The sequence below is a fragment of the Panthera pardus genome, unplaced genomic scaffold (genome assembly GCF_024362965.1).
Source record: "Panthera pardus isolate Hobbes unplaced genomic scaffold, ASM2436296v1 HiC_scaffold_12, whole genome shotgun sequence".
Taxonomy (NCBI): Eukaryota; Metazoa; Chordata; class Mammalia; order Carnivora; family Felidae; genus Panthera; species Panthera pardus.
The window spans coordinates 82,970,381-82,977,166 of record NW_026526677.1 but is presented as its reverse complement, the minus strand read 5'-3'; the positions used below and the strand labels follow the sequence as shown (position 1 = coordinate 82,977,166).

General features: G+C 37.8%; 1 non-coding gene across 1 annotated transcript; it reads right to left on the bottom strand.

The window, feature by feature from the left end:
- Positions 1-5,852: 5,852 nt before the first annotated feature.
- LOC128776353 (U1 spliceosomal RNA) lies at positions 5,853-6,016 on the bottom strand. Its single transcript, XR_008421430.1, has one exon. It is a non-coding gene; the product is annotated as a U1 spliceosomal RNA (small nuclear RNA).
- Between the last annotated feature and the right edge of the window lie 770 nt (positions 6,017-6,786).

Sequence of the window (6,786 nt, the reverse complement as noted above, 5' to 3'; positions counted from 1 at the left end):
CTTATTTCCTCCCATATTTACCCCATAATTTCCTCAACACAGACTATTTTTCCCCTAACATTTCATGAAACTGGCACAAGCCTCAGCATTTTATAAATTCCTACTAGAAGCTTGTGACAGATACCAAATTGCCTGGTGGTTAGCTGGAAGATATGTCTCCCTCCCTAATGATTTCTATCAAGAAATAACAATAAAACCAGCATAATGCTTGCCTCAAGAATTATCGGCCAAGAGGATAATTAATTTTTAAAAAACTTAAAAATTTCATCTATGTTCTTATTGAAATTGACTGACTAGAGCCAGTATTCTGGGCAAACGAAATGTGCTCTGTGATCTGAAGCAAGCCAGAGCCTCTATGAGCCATATTCCCAAATTACTTTCTAGCCCCATTCTGTGGCAGAAAAGGAGCAATATGTACAGTTATTCAGTTGGTTGGTGGGGCTCTGAGGAATAGCTTGTGTTCCACCTCCTGGAGCAAATTGCCAGGCTACCAGTAAGACTATGACACAGGCTGGTCCATAGATTGTATGCAGTCACTGGTAAGCACTAATAAACCTGCTCATAACCATGGCATTTGAGATGAAGTCCTGAAGAGTGAATGTAGTTATGATCTTGACTTGTACAAGGGCGATACATGAGATTTTCCATTATATTCTCTTCCTCAGCAATGAGAGGGCTGTGCTGTGATATATAGGTTTTTTTCCCCACATATAACATGAAACACAGCAAAAACTATAAAGGTTTTGGGGCTCCTGGGTGACTCAGCTGGTTAAGCGTTAAACTTCCGCTCAGGTCATGATCTCACCATTTGTGGGTACAGCTTGGAGCCTGGAGCCTGCTCTGGATTCTGTGTCTTCTCTCTGCCCCTCACCCACTCGCACTCTGTCTGCCTGTCTCTCTCAAAAATCAAAGACATTAAAATTAAAAAAAAAATAATTGTAAAGGTTTTTAAGTGAAAATAATTTTATTTTTATTTTCTTTTTTTCTCAGTTTGTGTTTTATTGATGCTGATACTCAGGCCTTGGTTGTGTACTCAATCCTTATTACTTGTAGAAGATTCAGTAATAGTACCAGCAATAGCTGTCACCTATTAAACATACATAGATGCCAGATTATGAGTTAGGTCTCTATCTTCACTATCTCATGTAATCTTCATTACATCTCTATGAATTATATATTATTGTTTTATCATAGATGAGAACATTCAAGCTTAGATCGAATAATTTGCTCAAGGCCATAGAGCTAATTTGTGTAAGAATTAGGAATTAAATATAAGTATGTTTGAAAACCTCAGTGATGTGGAAGGAGTGAAGGTGTTGGAATCAAAATGTCTTTAATTCACTTAGCTGTGGTAGCTTTTGTGGATGGAGTGTGGTTTATACATGTTTGGAGGTATTGCACAAGGCATATAGTAGTGTTGCACAAATGGAAGTATACCTTGTTGGCTCCCCTGTCAGTTCCCACCCCATACACTATCACAGACCCTCTAAAATGCTAGTTCCTCAGGAGAGTCATGACAACAGAGGTCTGCAGAGCCCAGGTTTTGAACTGCCATGTCCAAAGTTAACAAATAATTAACTTCCAAAATTATTATTTTGGTTTGTTCCAAAAGTCCCATTTGTTCAGGTCAGACTCTCAATTTTGCTGCTGGTGTAATAATTCCTTTACAATCCCTCAACACATGGGTTAAAAAAAAACCCATTTCCTTAGTAAGAAGAACTTGGAGGCTAAGCTCTACAACTAATCAACAGTATACACAGAAGGTTCTGAAAAGTGTATAGAGTAGGTTTTATTTACTTCCTCTTGAAGAGCATTTTGATTTTTTCTAAAAATGACTAAAAGGTTTGTCAAGAATCACTCTTTTTCATACGTTTGGATTCCATCAGGCTATTAAATATGAATTTCTGATTCCAGAGTAAGGTAAAAAAAAGATGAGTAGTCCTCTTAGATAATATTTGTTTAATGTGTACTAGTTTTCAGTGGGTGTGTGTGTCATGTGATCTCTTCACACATTTTCTGGTTTTAATCTTCACAGAAGTCCCTATATAGAGGTTTGGAGAAAAGAAATAATCATCATTCTTGTTTGAAACTAGAATTCTAATACCAGGTTTTTTAAAATGCCAAGGCTAGTACTTTATGCATGCAAGCATAGAATGGTCAAAAGAAGAGACTATCTCCAAGAGTAAAAGTGTTGAGGTAATCACCAAACTCAGGTCAAGTTGCCCCTATCAGCAGTGAAGTTAGGTAAAGAACAAATTAGCTTTCAATTTGCCAGGCAAGGATGGCAACAAAAATCAGCTTGATTTTGTCTTTTGGTTAGCCACTAGAGGGTGCCATTGCCCCTCTCTGTATTTGTGGTAGTGCACTCAGGATATCCACCCAGCTTGCCTAAAGGAAAATGTTCCGAGGAGAGGTCTCCAAAATTTCCGGACATAAATCCTCTGCATCTGCTTCCCATGAAATTCAGGAGATGATAAAGACAATTTTCCTTTAATCAAATAGGAATCTGAGCTTTATTTGGATACAAATAACTTTGAAACTATCTTTGAAGGATTTTTTTAAAACTCACTAGCAAATATAAAAATTGAATAAGTAAAACCCCGGAGGGAAAATAGTTCATGTTATCTTTCTTGGTATAGCTTTAATTTACTTTTTGAAACAGGACGGATCAATCTGTGAATAATCAGCTTTGCCCAGTTCTATCAGGAGAGTCAGAGAGTTTGAAATTTGATATAGAATATCATACCTCTAAAGTCATTCCCCAAGCACTACCACCACCAATTCTATATTCTCATTCAGCCACTTTACTGGACATGGGAATAGAACAGTGTCTTCTGTTTACAGAGACAGAGAATACAGAGTCTTGTTTTTACATTGAACACTTAATAACTGCCGGTTGAATATATGAATTAATGAATGAATGATTGAAATCTCTACTTAAATAATCCCAAACAGTAACAAGGTGATTATCGCCTTTCCCAGCTGCCCCTCCTGCCATGGTCTTGAGCTGTCCCACTTATATGGATCAGTAATGATAATGTTGAAGATCAAGAATAGATTATGTTTAGGTTTGTCCTTTTCCAGCCAATTGTTATAGACTCATAAGATGCTTCATAAATACCTGGTGAATTGAGCAAGTAGGAGCTGGCTCTAATTTGGAGTAATAGATGAAACTGACCCATGGAAAATAAAGTACAGTTTTTAAGGGAGAGATTAATGATAAAATCTTCTTGTATGTAATCATCTCCCATCAGCAACAGTGGCTTTCCACAACCTTAATTAATTTAGAAAAAGAAAGTTAGGCCTAGAGGCCTTGAAGGGTCAGGAGGAGCACAGGTTTTCCACATCTAGGTTGACTGTTGAAAAAAGAAAGAACAGCTTGTACTATTCTGGGTAGTATGAGCACTATAATTTGTGACCGCTCTATAGGTCATGTATCTATTTTTCTGTTTGACAAGGACAAAGAGCAGCTGGTGCCTGGTACAAACCTAGACTAGCTTGTTCAGGCTGTGAACTATGGAGATAGAGACTTGGCTTTTAATCTAAGCTATAAAAGAGGTAGGGTGTGTGGTTACTTCTTGCATGTCTGCACAAACTTAACTGGAGCTAACAGGTTTCTGGCTGCAGGTGGGAAAATGAAGCTTAATGATTCTAAGAACTCTGTCCTTAATTTTCTGAGTATGAAAAGAAAGATTTTACACCTTTTTCTTTTCTGTCTCCATTCGCACTATGACCACCTTCAAATCAATTAAATCTAACAAACATCAATGATTTCTTATCAAATACATGGCTCTGTGCTAGGCACTGAGGAAGTGAGGTAAAAATGGCATGCTACCTGTGCATCCAGGATTGATTTAATACTGAAGGCAGGCAAGTAATCAAATAGAGTGTTATTGGTGATAATACATCTGTGCACAAAAATTACAAGATGCAATAGAGATAAGGAAATTTACTCCATTGCTATAGAATAAGAGTTGTAGAAAACTTCTCAGTTAATGGAAATAAGAACACTGTACTAAATAATGCAATGGCTTTCCACACGTAATCCCAATTTCCCCCTCCTGGTAAATCAATTAGAAAAGAGCTGATAGGTAAAAGAACCATCTCATCTACATACTATGTATTCCTTCCAGCATCTCCCCAATCCTCTCCCACTCCATGCCAAGGGATAAGCCTCCTAGTTCTGACTGTCTACCTTGCAGCCATTCTACTAATGCTCCTAGGAGGATACCATTAGTGTCTGTGTGCCCATTTTAATTTTATTTCATTATTTTTTCCTATAAAACTCTCTGTGATTTTCATTTTATTTCCTTTTGGACACACACACACACACAGAAAAGATCTTGGAAAATGTATTTAGCTAGAGTGTTCTTGTCTTTTGTAGGCCAAAAGTGCCAATGTTTCCCTTAGGATAAAGGCATTGTCAAAGACCCATGTAGTTATGCCACAGGTTGATGCATGTAATTGAATTGGAAACTTAGGTAGTCCAATACACAAGGTTTTCTGCCTACTTTTAGTTGTTCTTTACATGCTCAGTAATTCCATTCTCACTTTTCCCTAGTCCCTTCTTCATGACACCTTCCACAAACCCTCATTTCACAGGCCCTTTCCCTGCCTGCCTGTTATACCTTAACAAATAGGCATCCTCATATAAACTGTCAAGTGAAAATAGTATACCAATTTTTTAATGAGTTTGATGTTCTTTATTCAAGGGAACATAATCCATGGATTTGGGGCAGTACAGTGCCTTAGAAAGTGGAGAACACTTAGGCAGTACTTAGGCAGTACAGTGCCTTAGAAAGTGGAGAACACTTTCCAAGGAATTTAGGCAAGAGCAAGTTCTACAGAGCATTAAAAGAAGACACTTGGAAATGTGGCATGATTGGGCATAATTAGCTAGGGGATCAGGGATTTCCTATTAAAGCTAGGAGGTCCTATTTTCTAGGATAAGGTGAGTTTTCTAAAGCTGAGTTGGAGGATTGAGATTGTTGTATGTTAGATTTCCTTGACTGTGAGATGTTTCTCCTGAGGTCAGGCTGACTTAGGTTTAGATTTGTGATATGGGCCAGACCATTGGGGCAGCCTTCCATCTGTGGGTCCTGATATATAAACACTTTATCAACACCGTGACACTTCTGCAGACAAAAAAAAAATGGGATAAAGGAGAAAGAGGAAAGTTATAATGCTCTATTGCTATAGGATTAGCACTATAATTCGCTTTTGGGCATAGATGCAGAATAAGTGATGTGGGGATGGCAAAGCAAGTCTGTGTGTCTGGAAAATCTCATATTCATGGAATGAATCAATGCCTTCAGATCCTAGTGAAAAGAAGTGAGTAATAAATACATAAGTGAAAAAATATAGTGAAATACATCTTCCATGTTATATGATGAAAATTTATGAAGGTTTTAAAGGAAATTGCATATAACAACTGAGTACTCCACCGTGTGGCAGCAATTTCTTTTACATTATCGCAATTCTCTGATGCCAGTTTCCCTGAGTTAACCATGCGGTATTTGAAAATGGAATTATGTACAAATGTCACACTGGGCCTCAAGACTAAGAAAGCCAAAAACTGATCCTATAAGGGTACTCGTCTCAAATCCTCAATTCTAGGATTTGTGATGAGTATCAGCCAAGCACTTCTTTTCCATTTGCTTTAGGTTGTCTTCCTTACTTGGGTCTGTCATGATCATCTATGTGGAAGTGAGCCCCTAACTCCAGAGAGAAACTGGCAAAGATGTTCACTCTAAAGTAATCTAGGTTATGTTTAGACCACAGCACAATCAGGAAGCTTCTGAATGTATAAGCATCCTGGAGGGGTTTGCTAAATTTCAGATTTTTTTTTTAATGAAGGGAAAGTGTGAACACAGTCCCACACTACCACAAATTATGCAGTCCATTTTCCCACATTTGGGGAAAATGCAGGGGTCAGCACATCCAGAGTGCAATAGATAAGCCTTGCCCTAGGAAAACCACCCTTGTGATTATGGTATCTTCCCTGCCAGGTAAGTATTGCTAAGTGTCAGATTTCAATGTGCAATAGGTTTGAAAACAAAACACACTTAGGAAGCCTTCAAACAGAAGGGCAGTCTGAATTCGTGGTTTTTATTATGTGTCATATAAACAGGGACAGTTTATTTAGCAAAAACTTGGAAGTATTATGGTTGCCAGAGGAAATAGGAACATAATCCATTACGCTTCAGTGCTAAATGAATTCAAACTGTGACTTGTTTTCCTTAGCCACCATGAGCTTTGTTTTCTGATGGGATTCAGTTGAATCTGGAGGGGGAAAAGGAACTAAAATAACTGTACACCTCACAGTCTGGATATGGCAACTTTTAAAGTCGAAGGCAGGACCTAGAGTTAAACATTATCATGTTGCCAGAGAAGAACAGAGCACTTTAAATTGTTCCCAGTTTTCATGGCTCTGGCTGCAGGAAGTGGCATGGAGAGGAGAAAAATGGATCAGCCTTATTTCAGTTGAGACTCCTTATTCAACAGGGTACAGCATCCTACATCCTTTTCACTCATCTTTGAATTTTGCACATGCCAGTCCTCAAGGCATTCCTTGTGGAAAGTTACTCCTGCAAAACCCAGGATGGACTCCACAGATTTTGTGGTAAATCATTTGGGGAAATATTATATACTTTATCTCCTTCTTGAAGATTCATAATTCTCTTAGTCATCTTATAGACTCTGAGAAGTTCTTAAGTCAAAAATTTTTATTTTTTTTTGTATTCCTTTACAAATACTCTTTTAGTCCAGCATTTTTGAAATTTATAT